The following is a 25,690-nucleotide window of genomic DNA, read 5'->3' as shown; positions in this document are numbered from 1 at the left end:
AGAGTAGAACTATGCATTTTAAAGATTCTTGAATACAACTATACAGCATTTTCATTTTAAAAGTCTTTATGAAAATATTCTTTTCCAAGAATACCTGTGCATTGTTTTACACTACCTAAAACAACTTCTAAGCATTCCATGAATCAACTTCTTGGCGAGAAAAGGGCTCGCAAAGCGTCAGGCATGTCTGGCTCCCAGACACCACCAGGCAGCCTTTCACTGCAGCTCCAGCTCCGCGGCTGGTTCGGCTTCACTGCTAGTGAAGAGCAAGCGCATGGGCACCACCTTTCTAGAGGACAGCTTGGCAGTTACCTGTTAAACCTGCAAATGTTCGCTCCCTTTGAGCATTTCCACATCTGGGAATCGGTCCTATAAAAACAATTCCACACATGTACAAATGTAAAGGTGACAAGAACCAACGAGTCCACTTAGGGGTGGCCTTTTCCCAAAGGGAGCTCTGGGAGGGGCAGTTTTATTTAGAAAAGTTACAGAGAGAAAGAGGAGGAGAGTGGAAAACACATCCTGCTTTGATTTGTTGCCCAGTTTACTATTTCCTTTGATGTCTTTATTTCTGGCAACTAACCAGAAAGGGGGGTGCTGATTCAACTCTCCATGTTCCAATGATATGCATGCCAGTACAGATGCTAACATTCAGGAGTTGACTGAAATCAACACATTTGAGATTGTTCTCTTGTTTGCTCTGAGCTTCACAAACAGAATTTAGAATGTGCCACCTCTTAATCTGAAAACAGTCACGGAATGAGAACCGCATGTGCACAGCTCCCGACACTGCTGCTTAAATAGGAACTGTCCACCTCTTACGGCACACTCCTGGGGTTTATTTCCTTAAAAAGTTTTGTCTCCATACATCTATTCATGCTTACATAGAGAGGCTTGGAATTGCTGCTTTCTGACAATTTATAACTGAGACAAATTTCCGATTTTACATTGACACCCCATATGGTTCACTCAGAGTACAAAGATTCTGATCAGGTCAGCCATGCAGGTTAAGTCAGATGTCTCAAGGGAGGCTGCAAAGGAGCCAGAGGAAAAACACAAATAATTTCAAGCCAAAATGAACACTACGGTAGACAAAAACCTGTCAGTTATTGATAGTAGAGCTCGTCAGATGAAAATAGCCTTGTAAATTCTGATGATACCTACTTGTGGACCACTGTGCATGCTGAACATTTTTTTCTCTGCCTCAAGCTAATGGCAGCTTTAGAGATGTGCAGCAGAAAGACAAAAGGAGGTTGGGTGAGCTGTGCTGTATCACAATGCGCGCTCCTTGGCACAAATGTGCCACCTCCTGCATCCCCTTCTCTACAGCATTACAAGTGGTCAACTTTTCAGCCTCAAGTTTCACCACTAACAGACAGTTGTTTAGAAAATAAAATTTTAAAAAACCATTCACATTGGTAATATGACATGTTACTTTACAAAATAACATCATTGTACTTGATGAATAAATACCACACATTTGGTTACACAGAAATTTTGTGGTGAGACTTAAAATTAGGCAACTCTAGAAGGGTAAGAATAATGATGAGATTTAAAAAGGAAAGAAAAATGAGCAAGCTGTACCTTTAAAGTAAAATGTTTTAAAAGATGTCATAAACATGCTTTTTAATAAATTCTCTAGACCTACAGCAATGACTACATAAAAAAAGGCATAGTCAAGGGAGGAAAAACTTATTTGAAATTTAGAGTGCCAGGTCAGGAAAAAAATCTAATAGTGTCTTATTTAAAGAAACTACTAAATACAAAGAAGTATACCCCCATTACAGTACATGATGACAACACAGAGCAAAGCTGGTGCCTTTGGGGACGGATGGAGGTCAGGGAGCAGGCAATGGCCTCTCTTCCTCTGTGGCTTTTCCTCGCCAGCTGTGACCCAGGAGCCTTCTCACAGAGCACTGGCCTGAGCCATCAGCAGACATGGGGCCAGAGGACAGATCGATTTCTCTGTTCTTCACAGGGGGACAATAGGACAGACAGCATTAAACAACATGATTCGCCTTGGCTCGCAGAGGGAGCCTCTCACAGCACAGCCAAAGAGAGGCAACAAATGGGAGCCCTGGTCAGACAAGGTGATGGTAGTGGCGAGATGGCCCCCACTCTAAAACCTGGAGTCAGGTGCCTATCACTCTGAGGCCTCTGAAAGAATGCACAGGCAACGTACTCACACACCTGGCACAGGCTATTCTGGAGAGGGTCACGGTGAAGGACTCAGGGGAGCGGAACTAATACCAAAGACCAGGGCAGGACTGGGAAGCACAAAGACCCCCAGTTACCATTTGCTCCTTCACAGGTGTCCTTCACCCTGGGCACCTACAGTGATTCACTACCTCTGGGCAGAATCATAGTTACCTAGAATTTGACCGTGTGAGGTTACATTCATACTTATATATGTGCAGATGGAAGGAAGGAAGGAAGGGCTTTGGGGGGAGAAGGATACTCCTCATTTGGAAAAAACACGTGGAACTAAATGACCTCTTAGCTAACCCATTATCAACGGGATCTTCTGCAAACTTCTATAGATTTACTTGAAAGAAAGGTCTTCACGAAGCTATTCCAATAGGCTGTGTGAAAGAGTCTCTTGGGTGAACCTAGTTTAACTATAAGAAAGTTCGCATCAAATCTAACTGACAAAGGAAAGAATTACAGTTTATCCTGCCTGTCCTATTAAAAACTGTGCCACTACTAATAACCAAATAGTACAGGAAATAAAGTTTCTCTTTACATTTCAGTTAACAAAGGAAGAAGGAATGATAGAATCAGAATATCCATTTAGCAATACCCAATGGATTAATGGATCTAGACATTAAACATCAATGGTTGATAAAAAAGAGAAACAACCAGACAGCACACACTCCTGACAAAGGAACGTACCACCATTTACGAAGTACTCGCGTCAGTAAATTGAACCTGAATGTGACTAAGCTTAGAGACCCAACTGCCAATTTACAAGAAATACTGGGGACTTAAAAACATGGTAAATGACACCACAAGGATACAGCCAGCAGAGTTTTATGGTGTAAAACTCTATAGGACAAAGAACCTGGTTTCATCAAAATACAGCTGACAAGGAAGAGAGAGAATGAACAGGCAGATAACAGTAAGAAGAGACCTGAGAATCACACTGACCAATCCAATAGGTGGATGTTATTTGGAATCTTATTCAAAACAAAATATTTTTAAAATCTGATAGATATTGGAAATTTGAATACTGATTATATTTGATGTTATTAAAGAATCATTATTTTTAAGTGTGATAATGGTAGTGTAGTGATTTTAATAAGTCCTTATCATTTTAGAGCTACACACTGAAATATTTACAGATAAAAGAATTGAATGCCTGGGATTTACCTCAAAATAAAATGGGAGGAGAAAGTGTTTGGGATATAGATGAAATAAAATTGACCATTAGCTGATAATTATTGAAATTGGGTTATAGGTACATAAGGGTTCATCATACTATTTTACCTACTTTCATTTCTGTTTAAATTTTTCATAATAAAAAGGTTTGCTTGTTGGTTGGTTTTTTTAGGGCTCTGGGAGACACTGAAGTCTGACTGGTAAATCGAAAGATAATCATTGGAAAGAACAACTCCTCTCTGGTCATTCAACTGCCATTTATGAGGTTTCTTCAGAGGAGCATTCAACTTTGACTTTTTCTCTCATCTCTTTAATCTGATTCTCTACATGACTATTTGGGTTAAGTTGAAAGTTCTGCCAGCAAGAACTAGAAGCTTCCCACAACTCAGGGCCACAATTGCTGGGCCAGATCAACTGGTTTCAGAGAGTGGGAAAGACCCAGAAGACAAGAAATAGAAAGAGTGAGAGTAGTCAGATTTTTTTGTGGACATTAAAGTAAAATTAAATTAGACAAGAGAGCAAAATTCAAGTTACAGGTTTTACAAAGGAGGAAAATAACCTATCATTAGAATTTATATGTTGTATACCTCAAAGACCCAAGAAAGTTTAAAAAAAACAAAACTATTTGAAACAACTAGGGAGCTTTAAAGGTTTCTGTTAAGGGTTGAATTGTCTCCCCCAAAAAGATATGCTGAAGTCCTAAGACCCCATACCTCAGAATGTGACTTTATCTGGAAATAAAATATTTGTAGATATAGGCAAATCAGAGTGGACCCTAATCCAACATGACTAGTGTCCTTATAAAAAGGGGAAATTTGGACAGAGACAGGCACACAGTGAGGACACCATGTAGAGATGAAGGCAGAGAACAGGCTGACGAGATCTATAAGGCAGGGAATGACAAGGATCTCCAGCAAACCACCAGGAGCTGGAAAAGAGGCACAGAAAAGATTTTCCCTCAGCACCCTCAGAAAGAACCAAGCCTGCCGACACCTTGACCTAGGACTCAAGCCTACAGACTATGACACAATACATTTCTGTTGTATAAGACACCTAGTTTGTGGTACTTTGTTACAGCAACCTTAGCAAACTGATATGGTGGCCATTTACAAAATTAATACTAAAATGAAGGAACTTTAAATGCACCACTAAAAAATCAGAAAATGTAATGGTAGATGATGCTATTCACAATAACAATTTTTTATTGTGTTGTCACAATAACAACACACCTAGGAATAAATTTAATTAAAAAATAGACAGGCCCTATATAAAGAAAACTGTAAAAGCTAATGGGAAATGCATGTGAAAGATGACTTAAACAGGAAGACAAATCTTTTTTTTATTATGCTATTTTGTCCATTACCACTTCTCCCCCTTATGGCCTCTACCACCTCCATGCACTCCTCTTCCCACCACCCTTACCACACTGTTGTCCATGTCCATGAGTTCTTTTTCTTCTTTGCTCCATCCCTCCACCGCCCAACCCCCACTCAGAGCTGTCAGCCTGCTCTCTATCTATGTCCCCATTTTCCTTGTTAGTTCAGTTTGTTCATTAGATTCCACATATGAGTAAAATCACATGGTATTTGTCTTTCTCTGACAGGCTTATTTCACTCAGCATAATGTTCTCCAGGTCCATACATGCTGTTGCAAAGGGTGAAATTTTCTTCTTTTATACAGCTGAGTAGTATTCCATTGCGTAAATGTCCCCTAGATGTTTTACCCACAAATCTTGTTCTTAGGAAAATTCCTTAAAGGAGTTGTCGATGGCTATGGCTCCAACTTCTCTCCATTCCTCTCCTGAATCCCCCCCAGTCAGGCTTTCCCTCTGTTACCCCCTACGACTGCTGTGAGCAAAGGCACAGGCGATCTCCACTGCACATTGCCAGACTCCAGCGTCAATCCTCAGTCCCCAAGTAACCCGACATGAGCAGCATATGAGGAAGAGGCTGCTTTTTGCTTAACTTTGCTTGGCTTCCAGGAAAACACACACACACACACACACACACTCACTCTCTCTCTCTCTCCCCTCCCTAGTTTTCTTCCTACCTTCCCAGCCACTCCTTCATACACCCTTTTGCTTACTCCTTCTCATGTCCCCACCTGTAGCATTAGGTAACTCAGTCCTTGGGCATCCTGTCCATCTACACACTACTCTCTGGACGTCTCATGCCTTCTCATGGCTTCAATTACTTTCAAGTGCTGATAACTCCGGTGTTTGACTTACCAGTCTGGATCTCTCCTCTAAATTCCAGACCTCTCTGACCTTGTCTCCTACTCTTCTCTGTACCACCCTAACCACAGTGGCCTCTCCTCCTGCTGTATTTTGAAAACACCAGGCTGTATTTACCTTAGGTAAGGACCTTTGCACTTCCTGTTCCCTCTGCTTGCTTTCCCCAGCCATTCACTTGGCTTGCTTCCTCCTTTTCAGCACTTTATCCAAGGGCCTGCTCAGTGAGGCCTTTCTGACATTACATTAAATACACAGAAATATTTATAGTCCTTTTCTTCTCTTCAGCCTTTCCTCTTTAGTACTTTTGGCTATCTAATATATTTTTTAAAGATTTTATTTATTTTTTTTCAGAGAGAGGGGAAGGAAGGGAGAAAGAGAAGAAGAGAAACATCTGTGTGTGAGAGATACATCGATTGGCTGCCTTTCGCACATCCCCAATCCAGGTATGTGTCCTGACCAGTGATCGAACCCTCAACTTTTTGGTGACAGGACGATGTTCCAACCTATTGAGCAACCCAGCCAAATGAAATATCTTTTTATGTAGTGATTTCATGTGTTGAAGTAAAAAAAAATTTGGGAAACTAAATAAATAAATAATAAAGCCATAAGAATAGCTAAAGAATGTATGAATTATTTTTACAATTTTAGAAGCAGAGATCATTTTGATTCAATCATAAAAGTCAAAAATTTAAAAGGAAAATTGTGATAGGTATTGTAACATGCATAATTTTTTAAAAGTTCTTAAAACGAATAAAGCCAAAACATTCGAATAGTAAAATGGATAAAGGATCTGATTAGGCAGTTTACGCACAAACCAAATTGTAAGTTCCATTACAGGACTGGAGTTATTTGGGCTCACGCTCCTAGAAGAATGCAAAAAATAGTAGGCTGTCTAACTGAAGGAAAACACACACACACAAATAGACATTAACGTACAAAATGATGTTCAACCTCAGACTTTAAGAAATGCAAAATAAAAAAAGAAAGAGATTTTTAAACCATAACACTGGCACAGATAGGGATGATTTGACAAGATCCATGCTGGGATCTTGCCAAATCATGCCAAGTCGTGTAAAACAGCTGTGAAAGAAAACAGCTGGGGGACATTTATGCAATGGAATACTACTCAGCTGTCAACAGATTGGAGCATCATCCTGTTCACCAAAAAGTTGAGGGTTTGATCACTGGTCAGGACACATACCTGGACTGGGCAGAGAACAGGCTCCCCACAAGTTCACAGGGAACAACTGCACACCAGCGCAGGGTCTGTGTGCCAGCATCATCAAAAGGCCAAAACTCAAATCGTCTGAGTTTGCAGTAAGGAAAGGTTCATTGATCCCCAAGGTGCCACCTGAGAAGATGGGAGACCTAATCCTCAAATCCAATTTAAGGAAGTACAAAGTTCAGGCTTCTTTTATGGCAAGGGAAGGGGAAATGGGAGGGGCAAGATGTGATTCAGGACCACAGGCCTCTGGGCACCAGCAGCAGTCCAAGGACGACTGCTTAGTCTGTTGACCCTAGTTAATATGGGTCTGGTCAGGAGGCTCCTGCAAATCTTTTATGAACAATACATACTTCCCTTATCTCCTTGGGTGAGGCACTTTCTGATAAGAGGCTGTTTTTATAAAACTCAAGGGACAATAAGAATTTCTCCAAAGATTAGCATGCCTGAAGGCCACGGGAACAAAGCAGGCTTCAACAAGAGGCTGAGATTTTTCACTCTGTTACACGACTTTACCTTTCCGATGGGCAACTGCGTAATAACAGCACTCAGATTACACATATATTTGACCCACCAATTTCACCTCCAGGGACTGATCCTAAAAAGCTCATGGAGAGAGGGGAGAGTTTAGGAGAGTTCTAAAAAGATGTTTACTACTGTGATGGCTGATTTTACATGTCAACTTAACGATGCAACAGGGCACCCAGATATATGGTTGAACATTATTCTGGGTGTGTCTGTGAGGATATTCATGGATAAAACGAACATCTGAATCACTAGACTGAGTAAAGCAGATTGCTCTCCCTAATGTGGGTGGGCCTCATCCAACTGCCTACCGGCTTGAATGCAACAACAGGCTGAGCTAGAGAGAATTTGCTCGTGCTGCCTGAGGGTCTTCCAACTGGGACCTTAGTCATCTGTCCTCAGGCTCAGACTGGAACTTGCACCATTGGCTCTTCCGGGTCTCAGGCCTTCAGACTGCATATCTCAGGACTTCTCAGCCTCTACAATCACAGGAGCCAATTCCTTATACTAAATCTCTTTGTGTGTGTGTTTGTGTAAGTGTGTGTGTACCTCCTATTGGTTCTGTTCCTCTGGAGTGCCATATTCCAACTATAGTGTTAGTTATATTAGCAAAAAAAAAAAATGGGTATGCTCATCAAAAGAGGGTAAGTTAAATAATTTTTCATTCAATGGAATTCTTTAGAGTAATGATGAGGATTAACATGAACTGACTAGAAAAGATGTCCCCCAATATATTGTGGAATTTATCTTTTAAAAGCAGGTTCTAAACACCATGTATAATATGAAATCATTCACATAAAATTGTGTATCATGCACAAGAGTGTATATGTATGTGAAATGGGACAGGATGTTTAGTAAAAGATAATTTATCTCTGGATGATGGCATTTGGGATGATTTTTACCCTCTTCAAATTCTGTATTTGCATTTTTCTCCAAAGAGCTTATCAGGCAAATCAATAATGCTATTCTCTTTCATTTAAAAAAATTCATACAGGGAAGAAGAAATATACAACTAAAACAGGAAGAGAATCTGGGCAAAGAGAGTCTGGGTGGTTGTGGTGGTTGTTTCACGACAGGAGAAATGAGAAAGCTATGGGGGGCAGAGGTGGAACAGAAGAAAATGAAGAACTGAGCAGCCACACAGTTGGAGCACACTGAAGGGATCCAGGAATGGATGAATTGGTTCCTGTCCTCCTCTTGCAAGAGAGATAAGGGCCTACAAATGTAAAAAGAATTCCAGATGAACTAGAGAACACAGAGGATCGCTGCAAACCAGAGGGGTGGGAAAGCAATGCTAGAGGAGACGGTGTCACTTCTAAGGTGGGTCGGATTTCTCCGCACAGAGATGGGCAGTTAGAAAAGGGCTGCCTGCTCAAAGCCTAGCGAGCTATTCAAGTCAACAGGGCATCATTTTGGGATCCAAGGGCAGCAAATGACGAGACTAAAAAACTAATCTGAAGCTTATGGTAAGAGGCTTGAAGAGGGTAAGGATCTGGCCAGAACTCAGCAGGAATCTCAGGAGGGCTGCACAGTGTACTGACCCACTCTTAATATTGATCGAGTGGCTGCCTGGTGGACTTATGGACTGAAGGAACTTGATCAAGGGGCAGGGAAAGCCTATTGAAAAAGCTAATGTGACAGAGAAATGAGCTAAAATTGTGAATTTAAATGGGGGCAAGAGAAGTAGAGAGTGACATGAAAAGCACTGTGGTAGCAGACTGTATGTAGTATAAAACGTTTGACCTCTACAACCTTGGGAAACCTAATCCAGACAAAGCTGAGCTGATTATATAAGGTTATGCGGTCACTCACTTTGCATCAGGAATTTTACTCAAATGCCACATTTTTAAAACAAGTATTTCCTTTTCTCCTTCTGCAACTTACTTTCCAGCTTGGTACAGGAAAGTGAGGAGGTAAGGAGGTAATAATTAACAGTCCTAAAGAAAACCCAAAACATGACAGACAGCTTTATTTAGAAAGGAGGAATTTATAAGACAAGTCTCAGACAATAATCATTTCTCATGAGGGAAAAATAAAAAGACCCAGAAATGGAGGGTGGGAAGGGATGCAAATGGGACAAGGAGAAGTTAGGGAGGGAGACTCAAGAAGAACCAAGTTTGTAATACAAATTTTTTACAAAGTGATATGCCTTGGAAAATTTATCAAAATACTACTAAAAATTCTAAATACAGATTAAATGGTCAGAGAATTACTATAAAACCACTTAGGTTAGCTGAAAAATGTCATAGCCATTCAGAAAAAATAAAATAAAAAATTTAATTGTAAGCAAACCTCCACGTTGAGCCATCAAAAATGAACATCTTTGCTGTGCCCAAGTAAATAACACTAAATATTTACAAGTAGTATTGGTAAGAACTCGACTTTTGCTCTCTTGATTTATGTCTGTTCTTATCAAGTAAAAGACTATAGGTAATACAGAATATTTCATTAATCTTTGAGTAAAAAAAAATCTAGGTAGAATAAGCATCCTCATTATCACCCATTAGGTAAAATAGAATTTTTAGACTCCCTAACTAGAACTCCAGAAATAGCCTTAGATTGAGAGGATAAACTACAAAAAAAAATCATCTGTAAGACCCAAAGCCATACATGTTGGGTGTGATTCACCCAGTGGTTTTTTTTAAATGCTTTTCTGCTTTTCCTTAAAAGTTTGGGGGTGGGAGGGGACTTAGGATGGAGACAGCTTGAGAAGTAAAGAAGGTGGAATGAGAGAGAGGCCCACAGCCTTAGGAACTGTCAGTGGGGTAACAGGAATTTTTATGGCTATTTTACATTCCGAAATGTGTTTGAAAGTTCAAGTAAAGTTTCAAACTGCACTTTAAGAGAATTCACTTCAGCTCCCAGTTTCACAAAAGGATATGCTTCAGGCCCAAGCCTCAAAATGCAACAAAGATGAGTGATTCCCTCAACAGAAGGTGCGTTCAGTAGTTGTGCTGCAGGACGCCTGAGCAGCAGTGATCTGCCTTATGCAGAGTGAGCTCTTGTGATACTCTTCAAAGGGAATCAATGAAGCATAAACCTTTTGAAATGGCTCCAGTCTTTCTAAGAATACCACCTTTCAAGTCATTTGGATACTAACCATTATGAACTCAGTTCTAGAATCACAAAAATCTGTGGGCCTGCCTTCATTTCAATCTTGACTTTTACATAGGGAGTCCTTGGTAAGTACAGGACATAAACACTGGCTGACTCTTGTTAGAGTTTAAACACTAAGACAGAGTCCAGTAAATAGTCAAAGAATCCATCAAGATATCATAGGTGCAAGCACAAAGTAGGATTCATAATATCTAATCAGAATGAATTAAGTATATTGCACACCTACAAAGCATACTGTAAACCATTAAGTCAACTCATCAACAAGTATCAGATATACTCAAAAGGAAAAAAAATAGACTTCCCTATCATGTCTACAAATAATACTACACCTTGTGTGCTATATTATAAGTATCAACTGTTTTGTAGTTTTTCTTTTAGAGACCTCATGGATAAAGCTTAACTGACCAATCTCCAGGATCAGACTAATTAGCAAAGTTGTTGAAACTTTACTCCTTGAGGGCAGATCAACAGCTTTTTTATCTAAATAGCTCTTACAAATTGATATTTTATAAGAAGGTGAATATGTCAAAAAAAAAAAGTGTACAAGAAACTCACAGAAATTTAACACACCAGGAAGAAAAAGAAGTAAGAGCTGTCCTGGCCAGGTAGCTCAGTTGGTTAGAGCATCATCCCCATACGCCAAGTTCATCCCTGGTGAGGGCACGTGCAAGAATAAACAATGAACGCATAAGTAAGTGGGGCAACAAATAGGTCTCTTCCTCTCCCCCTCTCTCCCCCTTCCCTCTCTAAAATCAATCAATTAATTAATTAATTAATTAAAATATAAGAGCCCTGACCTGTGTGGCTCAGTTGGTTGGGCATAGTCCTGCAAAGCAAAAAGTCACTGGCTCAATTCCTGGTCAGGGTGCAACATCAGAAAATTGTGATGGTGGGGAACTGTAACCCACCCCACTATTCTTTTGACGTTGTTTCTGCAAGTGCTGACTCTGACTAATGTGTAGCCTTAAGAGGAACAGCATGTTTGTATAAGAACCCTGGAAACTAATTTCAAAATATACAGACTCTGACTTTCAAACATCCCAGTTTGGGGAGATTTGCTGACCTTCAACCATGGAGTCAGGATGGCGTGAAGCCAGGATGACTAAACCAGGATGATGCACACTGGACAGTCACTTGCTTTATTGGAAAGGACTGTGCTCATCTGCACGTACAGAACTTTGCAACCTGCTTCTTGATTTCTTTGTTCTGTTCCCCTTTCCTTCCTTATAAAAACCTCTGCCTGCACTGAGAAGTGGAAATGGGCTTTGAAACATGAGTCTTCCCACTCCTTTCCCATCCTGGTCATCTCAGGAGGTGGACTTTGTGACATGAGTCCCCATATTCCAGGTGGCTGGCACCTGAAAATAAACCATTTTCTTTTAATATCAGCACCTGCCTCTCAAGTATTGGCTTGTGTAGTGGCAGGCAGCCAGATCTGTGTTCTGTTACAAGGGCACATGCCTGGGTCGCAGGTTCAGCCCCTGATCAAGAGGCAACCAATCGATGTTTCTCTCCCTCTCTTCCTCCTTTCCCCTCTCTCTAAAAATAAATTAATTAAATTAAATTTAGAAAAACCAAGAGCTAAAACACATACAGGGTTGGGCAGAAGTAGGTTTACAATTGTTCATATGGAAAATAATACAATAATTAATAATAATACAAAAATAAACACTGTGTTTCATGTACTCACAACTGTAAACCTACTTTTGCCCCACCCTTTATACAAATGTTCAGCCTTCTTCATAATCAAACAATAATAAAGCAAGGATGATATAATTTTTTACCTATCAAATTGAATATAAAAATTAAAATAATCAACATTGACAGGAGGACAACAAAACAAACTTTCGTGTATTGCTTGCTAAATTTCCAGAGGGCAATTTGGCAACACGTGTCAAAAGCCTTAAAAATATAAATAAAAACCTTTGGACTCAGCAGTTCCACTTCTCTTCATGGGAAGTACTCAAGAGTGAGATTAACATACACAATGTTTACTGAAGCATTATACATAAAACTGAAAAACTGGAAGACATCTAAAGCTTCAGCACTGTGGGAATAGTTTAATAAACTGAAACACTCCATCCACTCAATGCAGTTCTGTCTTTTAGTTAGAATGATGCTGAAAACTGAGCATGGGAAAATGTTCATATTATATTATTAATGGAAGAAAGTTACAAATTAGCATAAAAGTATGATCTCAATGTTGTAGACAAAACATATATAAGGATATGTACAAATATAATAATAGTGGTTACCTAAGGTAGGATTAGAGAGTTTTATCTTCTGCTAAATTCTCTCTATATTATCTACATTTGTACTATGAATATGTCTTAATTTTGCTGGCTAAGTACTTTATGCATAACAACACAATGAAATAAGATATTATTATTATCTCCACTTTAAATATGAGGAAACTGAGGCACCAAGAGGTTAAATACCTTGCCCAAAGTCACACAGATAAATCAAGATTTGTCTTAAGTTGACCTAGTTCCAGAGTCTGATCATTTAACCAGTTTGCAATGATTCACATTTTAAAAATAATTTAAAGCAAAATGGCAGATAATCTATAATGATATGCACTACAAATTCTTAAAGAAAGAGAACCTTTGTGAGCCAGAATTTTCAGGGTAAATTAGGAGGCATATGGTGAAGCTGAAAGTTCTTTCCTGTCTCACCAGGTTGTCCCTTTTTGTTTAGGTTTTTATTCACATAATCTGAAAAGTCATCTACTTCCTCCTCTATAACCATCCTCCCGCCCCTCAACACACACAAAAACACACAGCATTGTTGAATTCCCATGCAGTAACTGATAACACTCCTGCGCCCTTTCCTGGCCCACAGCAATTCCCCAAGAATCTCTTTCCTGCTCCGAAAAGCCAAGGTAGGTCCCACACAAACAACTCCTCAGGTCTAGCCATACATTAAAATTTAATTCACAGTCCAGTATAAAATAAAACATTTTCCATTTCCCTTACACACAGAAATGTGTACTATTTTTATCCCGAAGAAAGATGCAAAGGTAGTTTATATGGAAGCAGTATAAATTCTTAGAATAAAGTTTTTAAAATACAAAAATACAAACTACAGAGCATCAAGTATGAAAAGGCAAAATTACAGAATCTTTTCCTGCATATCATGTGACATTCCTGTTCTGGCTCCAAACAAAAGGCTGACAGATGTAAGTGCTTGCAGATAACATTCTGAACCATCTGAATCACCAAGGGCACACTGAGATTTCTGGAAGGGTGCACAGATGATCAAGTTGCAAGGGACTAAAGAAATGTTTGCTATATCTTAGAGGAAAAAAATACTACCAATCAGTATAAAGCAAGCTCTAAACATCTGTTATACTAAAATTGGACACTTGATCAGGTTAAAAAGAAGTGAAGTTCCTGCAAGTGGAAGTAGGAATTTAGACTACTAGATAAAATATCATCATTAGTGATGAAATTGTCTTATTAACAAACAGTGACAGTTTTTTAACTTTAGGACACAATAACAGTTCTCCTCATTTACAGTTCACAAAGTAGTATTTTATTCTGTTATCCCAGATCTTATTAAAGGCAAGCCTCTCTTACTGAAGAGTTGTGCTTTTACACCTACTGACAAATTAGATTGATCCATATTTCCAGTACACAGATATATACCTTAGTGTATCTTTTTTATTTTTTTACAGAAGAGAACCTAGCAAAACATTGCCTTTCCTAGTTAGTATGATCTCCTTAAATTATATAAATTTATCAATAAGTAATCCTAAAACTCATATGGAACCACGCAAGACCTCCAATAGCCAAAGCAATCGAGTAAAAAGAATAAAGTTGACGATATCACACTACACATTTTCAAAATATACTACAAAACTATAGTAATTAAAACAGCATGCTACTGGCATAAAAACAGACACACAGACCAACTGAAGAGGTAAAGAACCCAGAATTAATCCACGCACTTACAGTCAGTTGATCTTCACCAAAGGTGCCAAGAACACACAATGGGAAAGGACTGTCTCTTCAACAAATGGGAAAAATGATTATCCACATGCAGAAGACTTCATATAAAGAATTAAATCTAGGAATTGAAACTGTAACACTACTGGAAGCATGGGGGAAAGCTTCTTGTAACTGGTCTGAGCAATAATTGTTTGGATATGACCCCAAAGGTACAGATAACAAACACAAAACAAAAAGACAAATGGGATTGCATCAAACTAAAAATCTTCTGCACAGCAAAGGAAACGATCAACAGAGTGAACAGATTACCTACAAAATGGGAGAAAATATGTACAAACCATCCAAAATATGTAAGGAATTCAAACAGCTCAGTAGCAAGAAAACAAATAACCCAATTAAAAAATGGGCAAAGGACCTAAATAGACATTTCTCAAAACAAGATATACAAATGGACAACAGGTATAAGAAAAGATGTTCAACATCACTAACCATCAGGGAAATGCAACTCAAATCTACAATGAGGTATCACTTCACACAACTTAGAATGGCTTTCATCAAAAAGACAAAAGATAAATGTTGACAAGGATATGGAGCAAGGGAACCCTTGTAAGTACACTATTGATGCAGCCATTTGAGAAACAGTATTGAGTTTCCGCAAAAAGTTAAAAATAGGACTATTATATCCAAAGGAAATGAAGTCAGTATAGCAATATCTCAAAGAGGTGCCCGCACTCCTATGTTCATTGTTGCATTATGTAATCAACCTAAGTTTCCACTGATGTATGAACATATAGATGCCATGAAATATTATTCAGCCTTAAAAGAGAGGAAATCCTGTCACTTGCAACAACATGGATGACGCTAAGTGCAATAAGCCAGGCACAGAAAAACAATACTACATGATCTTACTGATATGTGGAATCTAAGAAAGTCAAACCCATAGAAGCAGAGGTAGAATGGGAAGGGGGTTGAAGAGAGGAAATGTCGGTCAAAGGGCACAGAGTTGCAGTTATGCGATATTAGTAAGTTAGGGATTTAATGTTTAATGATGACTATAATTAATAATACTGTATTAAATTCTTGAAATATGCTAATAAAGTAATTTCAGGTGCTCTCATCACATACAAAAAAGGTATCTGAGGGAATGATATATTAATTAGCTTGACTATAGCAATCATTTCACTATGTATATCAAATCACCATGTTGTACACCCCAAACATATACACTTCTTTTTTTAAGTACATATTTATACACATTTATTATATATTTATACATATAAGTATTTAATTTATATTTGTACACAGGTATACACATGGAATTTTATTCAGCTTTAAAAAAGAAGAAACTCTATCATTCTCAACAACATGGATAAACCTGGAAGGCACCATGCTAAGTGACATAAATCAGACAAAGATAAATACTGCACGATCTCATATGTGGAATCTTAAAAAAAAAAAAAAAAAAAGCTGAACGCAGACACAAAGAATAAAATGTGGTTACCAGAGGCTGGGGCATAGAGGAAGTAAGGAGAGGCTGGTACAAACTTTCAGTGGTGAGATGGCTAAGATCTGAGGATCCAATTTACAACATGGTGACTAGAGTTGATAATACTACATAGGTATCATAGAATTGAAATTTGCTGAGAGAGTAAAACTTAAATGTTTTCTCTCTCTCTCTCACACTCACACACACACACACACACACACACAAGATGACTGCCCTGGTTGGTGTGGCTCAGTGGACTGAGTGCTGGCCTGCGAACCGAAAGGTCGCCAGTTGGATTTCCCATCAGGGCACATGCCTGGGCTGTAGGCCAGGTCCTGGGCGGGGGCGGGGCTTGCGAGAGACAACTGGTCTACGTTTCCCTTTCACTCTTTCTCCCTCCCTTCCCCTTTCTCTAAAAATTAATAAGTAAAATCTTTTTAAAAATTGTTTTAAAAAAACTTTTAAAGATAACTCTGTGAAGTGATGGATGTGTTAATTAACTCAGGAGGGAATCCATTAAAATGTATATGTATATAAAAACATCATGTCATACACTTTAAATGTCTTACAATTTTATTTGACAATTATACCTCAATAAAGCTGAAAAAAAAAAAGATGGGGAAGAGACAAGATGCCTCATAGTGCTAACAATGGTTTCTGATTAAAGAGAGCTTATTAAATATCTCCCCTATCTCCTCTCCCACCAAAGGCTCCACTCATGTGTGAGAAAAGGCACAGAGACAAGCTACATTAAGGAGTAGGACATGCGAGAGATTTCGACAGTTGGGGATGACTGAAAGCCAGTGGGGTAGTTAGTGGTAACGTGTTGTATAAAGCACTGATGCCCAACCTTTTTGACATCAGGAAGGCTGCGGTGCAGGGTGGGGCGGGGTAAGCTTTGCTCACCGCAGGGGATGGATGTGGGGGGCGGGGTGGCAGGAGGCGGAGCTCATGAGAGCTATGCTGGAGCCCGGTTCCGAGGTTGGGAACCCCTGGTATAAAGGGTAAGAGAAGAAAACTCATCTTGGTGTTTATAGATGGGAACACTTGCAGAAGAGAGAAATTTTGCCCTGCAAATTCCTGCAGAGCTTTGGGACTCGGAACCACTGGGCACTGGGCTGGACACAAACACAAACGGGAGAAGATGAACGTCTACAGTTGGGCCTGGTTACAAGTGCCTCACATGCTCGGATTCATTATGACGCTCTCTGTCTCTTTTTAATATTAAAACTAGGTACCCCCCCGCTCAAACACACACACGAATCAATGACGGTACTGAAGAGTGAGCGGAGTGAAGATGCACATCTCCTGGCCATGCTCCCCCTGTGACTCCATCTATTATTTAATTTAGTTTTCAGTTTGTGAAGTTGGTATCATATTGTATGCATTCACCTGTCTTGCCTTTTTATTTTTATTTTCTATCTCTTTTTTTTTCTTACATTATCAGTTTCTTCTTTTTGGAATTTGAACAGTTCTTAAGACAAGACCTTCATATACACCCTAATTATGCTCATAGAGTCTCCAACTGCCTTTCAGTCTTAAACATGAACAGAAAACCAAGGGTCACCAGGCATCCAAGGAAAGTTTCCAAAATGAAAAGGAGAGACCATAGTAAACAAAAAGAAATCGCTCTAGCGTGAACTGAAATAATGCTGGTAAATGACAAGAACTTTAAAAAAAATCAACTTGAATTAGTATCCTCAGATTAAAGAAAGTATTATAGAACAAGTTATAGTGAAAAGGCGATGATTAGAATGATCAAAGAACATAAGAGAGTATTTAGGAATAAAAAAGTGATCGATGACATTTTTTAAAGTTTAATAGAAGAAAAATTACAAACAAGACAATCTCCCAGGAAGCAGACAGAAATAGAGACAGAAAAGTTAAGCAAATAAGAGGCTCAATCCAGTAAGTCTAATATCTGAATATCAGAAATTTTAAAAGAAACAAAGAGAGGAAGGAGAGCTATCAAAGACATGATAGAAGAGCCCTGGCTGGTGTGGCTCAATGGATTGTGTGCCAGTTTGCAAATCAAAAGGTTGCCAGTTTGATTCCCTGTCAGGGCACCTGCCTGATTTGCAGCCAGGTCCCTAGCTGCAGGCAACCAATTGATGTTTCTCTTGCACATTGATGTTTCTCTCCCTCTCTTTCTCCCTCCCTTCCCCTCTTTCTAAAAATAAATAAATAAAATATTAAAACAATTTTTAAAAAGATGTGATAGAAGAAAATTTCCCAGAAGTGAAAGACACACTTAAAGAGCCAAGCACTCAGCCCAGTGAATGAAAACAAAAATCAACCACATTAAGTGGCTGACATTTCAGAATTATCCAAATTCTCTAGATGGAGAAGAAAAGATCATTTTTAAAAAGAGGATAAGGATCCATTCCTTTTTCTGTTCTTCCTCACCACTCTGGTATGTAGTTGATAGTATATAAGATATAACCCTCTGGAGATGTCATCCCAGCGATTACACTGAAAGCCCTAGAGAGTTCTGAACGTAAACAACTCCCAGTTTATTGCTAACATGAAGTAGTAGAATCTGGTGAGTTTACAAAGCACTGTAATAAAGTTAGAAGCTACAGTTATAAATAAAAGCTAGTCTTAGAGGGAATGGATGATCTTCACTTGTCTAGTCCTATTTTCCACAAGTTGAAAGACCCTTGCTGAGCGTATTCTGTAAAGCAGGAGATCAAGTCCCCACCATGAGGATGTTAAACACCAGAAAGATGTTACCACTATGCACTGACCTCTTGGCAGTCAATGCATAGTGGTAACTGTGTACTTACCTGTATTCTTAAATGTCTCTTAAAAATAAATAAAAGGCCCTGGCTGGTGTGGCTCAGTGGATTGAGCGCTTGCCTATGAACTAAAGGGTCACGGGTTTGATTTCCTGGCAGGGCACATACCTGAGTTGGGTGCCAGGTCCCCAGTTGGGGACATGTGAGAGGCAACTAACTGATGTTTCTGCCACACATGGATGTTTCTCTCCCTCTCTTTCTCCCTCCCTTAGTCTCTGAAAATAAATAAATTAAATATTTAAATAAATAAATAAAAGAGTTCAAATAACAAGAGCTCTGTTAAAACAGAAAGTCTGTTGTAGGAATTTCCCAGATCATGTGTTTTTAATCTTATCCAACAGATGTTATTCTGTCTCTAAAACAAAATGCTATATATGAAATACTAAAGACAGAACACAGACTTGTGAACCCCCATCAGTACTTGAGAGTATCAGTATTTCATAAACACTCTAGTCATTGTAAGCCACTGTGGTTCTTAGTCCTGTATATACTCTTGAGTCTTCATTTACCAGGAAGTTACTTCACTCTAGGTCTCTAACCCTGCAGCACAAAGACATCTTTGTTCCAAAGGCAGACAGATAAAAGACAACAGGGAGCTTTGTATTACATGGGGGGTTATTTGGGTATTTTTTTATATTACATGTTTAGAAAGAATTTATTATTCACCCATCTCTGTGACAAATAAATTTCAAAAATTGATTCTGCAGAACAGCCTGATGGCAAATGAACACCAACTCTGCAAACTTCTTTCACTACCTTTTTAAAAACTAGTAACTAGTCACTTCTAATGCATCTGTGAAATAAGGTAGAATATAAATGCTAATTTTTAGTTATGTTTTTATTATATGAATTTTATGAAGCAGTGCGACAACTACTACATGTATTAGACAAACTTAAGGGGTGAAAGATTTAATAATATCATATTTAATATTCTATTCACAAGTTTGGGTTGAATATGACACTCATTTCTGCAGCCATGTGAAATCCAATCAAACTACAGCACATGAAGAAGCTTATATTTTTGCCATGTTTTAATTATGTCCCTAATTTCCTTTGTGAATGGTCCTAAAACATCTTTATGAATGAATGAGTTTGTGAACAAATCTAAAACACCTATGGATCACTAAACAGACAAACAGGGAGGTCCTAGATCAAATTAAGCCTGAAACAACCCTGGAAGTAAAAATGACAAAACTAAAGCTGTCCTATCATTGGAGGGCAGAGTTCTTTGGAAAAAACAACAATGCTGGGAAAAGAGAAGGCAGCAGGAAAAGAGAAAGGCCCACCACAAAACGGATTGACCCTAAAACGAAGCCACAGGCATGTGTCTACAGGAGCTGAGCAAAGATGTTGAGGACAGGACATGGTGGACATCACTCAGTCATAGCGTCGCCATGAGTCAGGGCCGGCTCAACAGCACAAGACACACACAAAAATGTCTTTATTTAACAAGTGATACTGAGTTATTATGAGTGAATGTGGACTTCTAAAAAATTTTAAGTCTTATCATCAACTTTGCACTGGCTATATGTTGTTTTAACATAAAGCCATGAATGTCGTATTTCATACTGCTAAATCATTTGGGTAACTACATATAGCTTCCTACAAACAGCACATAATAATATAGCACAAATTACAATCTGTCATAAGAAATCTCAACTCACTCGAAGTCTATTCTCTCCCATCAAGTAATGCAAGGGGGGACCCAAAAGAACCCCAGAATTTATTTATTGAAAAATTGTGTATTTATTCTTGCATGTTTAAGCTTCAATCACCTTCAAAGTACTCTCCATCTGATGTAATACAGCTACTGAGACCTTTTTTCCATTGCTCAAACCAGTTTTTGAACTTGTTGATTTTGATGTCTATTAGTTCTTTTCTGCTGTTTTTTGTTTTACCTCTTCCACATCAGGAAAATGTTTCCCTTTGAAAAATTTTTTCATCTAGGAAAACAAAAGTCACTTGGGGTGAGATCGGGTAAATGGGGAGGGTGGGGCATGGGGGTCATGCCGTTTTGGTCAAAAACTGCTAAACACTCAGCACAGTGTGGGGAGGCACACTTGTAAATCACCCATCATGAAATGGGCAAACACGCTGAAAGAGTCTTTAAAAACAACTCACAGAAGCCGAACACAGCCTCTCACAATACCACCAGCTTGTACACTGATACAGGTGTATCACCCACCTAGCAAAGGAAGCCTGTACTGCATCCAAGGGGCACATCAATGCTTCTCTCCCTCTCTTTCTCCCTCCCTTCCCTTCTCTCTGAAAATAAATAAATAAAATCTTTTTTTTTTAAAAAAAAGGTAAAATGGTTTATTTCCTAGAATCTATGCTCTCTAGGGCCAAGGATAATATTTAATCAATTTTACATAGTAACAGCACAGTTCCAGAAACACTAGAAATACTATTGTCAGTCTTCTTTGTCCATAATAAGTAAGCAGAGTAATATTTATGGAAAGAAGTAAAGATGAGGCCTGACACACCTTGTTACAGTTGCTGTCATATTTAAATAAAAACAACCCTAAGCCTTACCAGGCTGCTAAGCTAGATAAATGATTCTTAGTAGAAGTGGAAACACTGGCTGAAGAACTGGACAGGAATGGACATTACAGAGTCCAGTTCTTTGGAATAGGAGTTTTTGATTAGCCTGAGGCTCAGCTGAAGTATTGCTGGATTTATGGAAATTGAGGTGGTAAACCTAAAGACATGGTAATTTGGAAGAACATAGACTATCGCAAAAACAAAAGTCAAATGAGGATTAACTTTGTGAACCACCAGGACAAGAGATGTCTACATTTCCAGGTGTGTACGCCCTCCCAGATGTCCCCAGGCTGCTCAGCCACCAGTCTTCTCAAGTCAAAGGGTAGACCCAGGTGGGCAGCAGGAGTAGCTGCCCATGGTACTGAGCCCCAGGGCACACCCACAGGCCAAGAACTAGGCAAGACCATAGTTCCTCAGTGCAATTTCCCATACATTCTACTCCTCCATGAAGGTAGAGCTCAAAATCATCATTTCCCCCCATAATTGTCATTTATTGGTTTTACCACTAAAATAGATTAATAATAAATCCTCTTTCATTTAACAGACTAAAAAACTGAGAAAAAATAAATTAATTCATTAGGATTCATTCAGAAAACTTCAGAGTTAGTAACTTTAGCCTGTAAGTCATACTATTTTCTAGTAACATGAGCCAAGATTCCTGCTGCCACAGTTCAGAGTTCAGGATCCACCATTTGATTTAAGACCAGTATCTCAGACGAGTGATAAAGCTGATGAGCAACCTACTAATAGATAAATGTATGTATTTGGACTAGTATAAAGTTTTGAGTCAGACATGGAAATTGAACATAAAAAACTACCTTGAAAACTCTTAAAATATTAACACATTAAGGGTGAGGCACAAAGTTAATTTACTTTTTTTGAGTAAGTCACTTGGTTTGATTTTGAGGACAGGCATGTAAGGTAAGCAAGCATTTGAAGCTAGAGATTTGCAAATAGGTTTCCCAAAAGTAAGACCCTTTTTACCCATCTAATTTATGGCAGCCAATCTCCAAGATGACACTCATTAACCCACACTTCCTAGTATTCATGACCTTTTAAAGTCCCTTCCACAGTGAATCCAGGTTGGATCTGTGTGACCAAGTGAACACAGTGAAAGTGACAATGTCTTTGCCTCTTATATTACCCACTCGGGTGCGAACCAGCTGCCAGGGCATGACAATGTTCAAGCAGTCCTGGGGAAAGGAGCTGGGAGGCTTCCCCACAGCCACCATCACCAACATGTCAGTCATATGAGTGCCACATCTTAGAAGTTCATCCTCCTGCCCCAGCCAAGCTTGCATTTATTTATTTATTTACTTACTTACTTACTTACTTATAGAGGGGAATGGAGGAAAAAAAGGAGAGAAACATCAACCAGTTGCCTCTCCTATGCGCCCCAATCAGGAACCAAACGTGCAACCCAGGCATGTGCCCTGACCAGGGACTGAACCCGTGAACTTCTGCTCTGCAGGACAGCAGCCAACCAACTGAGCCACACAGGTCAGGGCCCCAGTCAAGTTTTTAGATGACTATAGCCCCAGCTTGCATCTGATTACACTCTCACTGAGAGACCAGAGTCAGAACCTCCCAGATAGGTCACTGTCTAATTCCTGAATTACAAGACTTTCAAAGATAGTAAGTAAGCTGCCAAGTTTTGGTGTGATTTGTTATAAAGCCTTAGTAACAGGGATATAATTTTACCCAACATAATCTGGACCTGATTTTCAATGGTGTTCTTCAGGAATGATCCTCACTCTTTAATAAAATGTTTATGTGACTGTGGTTTATGTTTTATGTGGCTAATGGTCAAACAGCCTAACTATTTTGATAGGTAAGTAGTAAAGGAAAGAAAGGAATGGAAGGTGTTATTGGCTGAATTTTGCCCCTCCCAAAATTCGTGTTTTGAAGCTCTAACTCCCAGTACCTCAGAAAATGTGACTGTATTTGGAGACAGGGCCTTCGAGGATGTAATTAAGTTTAAAAGAGGCTGTGAAGGTGGGCTATCATTGGTAAGGCTGGTGTCCCTATAAGATGAGAAAGACACACCAGGAATGCATGCACACAGAGGAAAGACCATGTGATAACACAACACAGAAAGAAGGCGGCCCTTTGACAAGCCAAGGGCGGAGGCCTCAAGAGAAACCAAACCTGCCAATACCTTGATCTGGGACTTCCAGGCTCCAGAACTGTGAGAAAATAAATTTCTTTCTTTCTTTCTTTAAAATTTTTATTTTTTGATTTTAGAAAGAGAGGGGAAGGAAGGGAGAGGGGGAGAGAGAGAGATAAATTGATTGATTTGTTATTCCACTTACTTATTTATGCATTCATTGGTTGCTTCTTGTATGTGCCCTGTCTGGGGATTAAACCTGCAACCTTGGCTTGTTGGAACAACACTCTAACCAACTGAGAAACCTGGCCAGGGCAAGAAAATAAATTTCTGTTGTTTAAGCCACCCAGTCTGTCGTGCTTTGTTATGGAAGTCCTGGCAAACTAATGCAAAGGGGAAACCCATAGACTGAAAAGATAAAAAAAAAAAAAAGAGAGAGAGAGAGAGAAAGAGAGAGGAAGAAGAAGCCCTGGCCAGGTAGCTCAGTTGGTTGGAGCCTTGTCCCAATGTGCCAGGGTGTGGGTTCAATCCCCATTTGGGGTGCATGCAAGAATCAACCAATGAATCCATGCATATGCAAAGCAACAAATTGATAATTCTCTCTCTCTGTCTTCCCCTTTCTCTAAAGTCAATAAATAATTTTTTTTAAAAGACATAACAAAATATTTGAAGAAACAACACTAAACCACAGGGTCTGAAGATGCACACTTGGTTACAGAACCATCAAAAATTACAACGGAGTGATTACTATAAAAGTTAGAAGAATACAGGCAGCTTTTACTTTACATGGCTCTAGCACATACAATTTCAGTTTGCACAGGTTAATTAAACTACATCAGTCCTCCAACAACTTGGTTCAAATCTCATTTACCAACAGTGTATTAATTTTGAGAAACTGCATCAAGTACAAACCCCACTCATAGCTCTTCAGACTACCAATCACGACATAATTAATAGATGTACATCATGATCAGTAACCAATCACATCACTTCTTTCAAAGTCTGTCAGTAATGGGTCATTCCTCATGCTACTCAGTTCACACACAGACAACAAACCATGTATTTGTGTTGGCTCCTTGTCTCCCAGTGATAAACCCGCATAATATTTTGCCAAAATGAACAACTGGAAGAGGAAACTGGCCAACAAAAAAGAAAGTGCAGCAAAGAAATGAAAGATGATCACATTTGGAAGTAAAATTTCAATGGAATGGGGTTACAGAAGAAAGAGCTGGCCATGGGACTGCCAGTTCTGCTCCCACTTGAAGAAGCTAGATGTGCAGCCACAGAAACTGCAATAAGGGAACTCACCGACACAAATGAGGAAAGTGTCTGACATGAAGATGAAGAGATGATGCTGGCAAAAACTTCCCATTAAAGGAACTCTTGGAGGTACTTTACAACATTGAAAGCACAAAGGATAAATTTTGGGAACTGATCCAAACTTCAAAAAAGGAGACTGAAATTTCATCAAGGCTTAGAAAAGTTGCTTGTCCTAGATTATAAGGTAGAGATGGGAAGAAGGGGGCAGACATTATTCAAACTACTCATGATATGTTTTCACAAAAAAATGAAAGTTTAACCCTCAATGTTGCTAATGGTTTAAGTTACAGTCTACTAAAGTTCACTATTTTCTCATTTCCCTATACAATTAGAAAAGTAAGAGTTGTTAATGTTTTGATCAAATGTTCAAAGGTCCCCAAACAATCGCAATTTCCCCCAGTGATTATTGAGACTGCTTATCAGGGTTTCAGCATGCACTATTACCTTGGTGGTACCATAGCACCTGCAAAACGAGCACTGCCTGCAGTTACTTTGCAAGGAGGCAGGGATGCAACAGAGGAAGAGCTTCTGGGTGACTGGCAAAGTCCTCCTTCCTGACCAGCCTGGCAGTCATAAAGGTAGTTGCCTTATAATAATTTGTTAAGCTAAAAAAATGTTTCTGTGACTCACATCCATGAGAGCAGGGGACTAGTCAATGAGGGCCCATCTGTGTGCACCTTTCTAAAAGAAAAGAAAAAGAAAGCCACAGAAAGAGGAAAGTGATTTGGCAGAGGGCACAAAGGCTGCTGTCAGACATGAAACCAGAGCCCAGGCCTTCCTGGCAGCCAGGCCTGCACTCCTCTCTTTAAACCCTGCCAGTCTCCCATGAAACAGACTTCCCCTGAAGGACATCTTTATTGTCCATTTCCAAGAGAGGTAATTCAGCGAGGTTTGAATGTGGAGGCATGGGGGATTTAGCTACATTACTTAATGCTACTAGGGAGGCCAAAAGAGAGTCACTGACCTTAAAATTTTTTTCTTCACCATAAATTTTTCAGATGGAGGGGCTG

At 39.2% G+C, this 25,690-nt stretch overlaps 1 protein-coding gene across 6 annotated transcripts in view; it reads right to left on the bottom strand.

Annotated features, from left to right (window-relative positions):
• ANKRD6 (ankyrin repeat domain 6) overlaps window positions 1-25,690 on the bottom strand; it is a 180,459-nt gene that overhangs the window by 141,408 nt on the left and 13,361 nt on the right. The window contains exon 1 of one of the 6 annotated variants that reach the window (XM_045188580.3): window positions 5,606-5,918. The exons of the other annotated variants lie outside the window; for them this stretch is intronic. The gene's annotated coding sequence lies outside the window, so the exon portion shown is untranslated. Of the gene's footprint in view, window positions 1-5,605; window positions 5,919-25,690 lie in introns of those variants that run through there. 6 annotated transcript variants of the gene reach the window in all.

This window comes from Desmodus rotundus, chromosome 11 (assembly GCF_022682495.2).
Source record: "Desmodus rotundus isolate HL8 chromosome 11, HLdesRot8A.1, whole genome shotgun sequence".
NCBI classification, from domain to species: domain Eukaryota; kingdom Metazoa; phylum Chordata; class Mammalia; order Chiroptera; family Phyllostomidae; genus Desmodus; species Desmodus rotundus.
The sequence above is the reverse complement of the archived record's forward strand: the minus strand, read 5'-3'. Positions and strand labels throughout refer to the sequence as shown.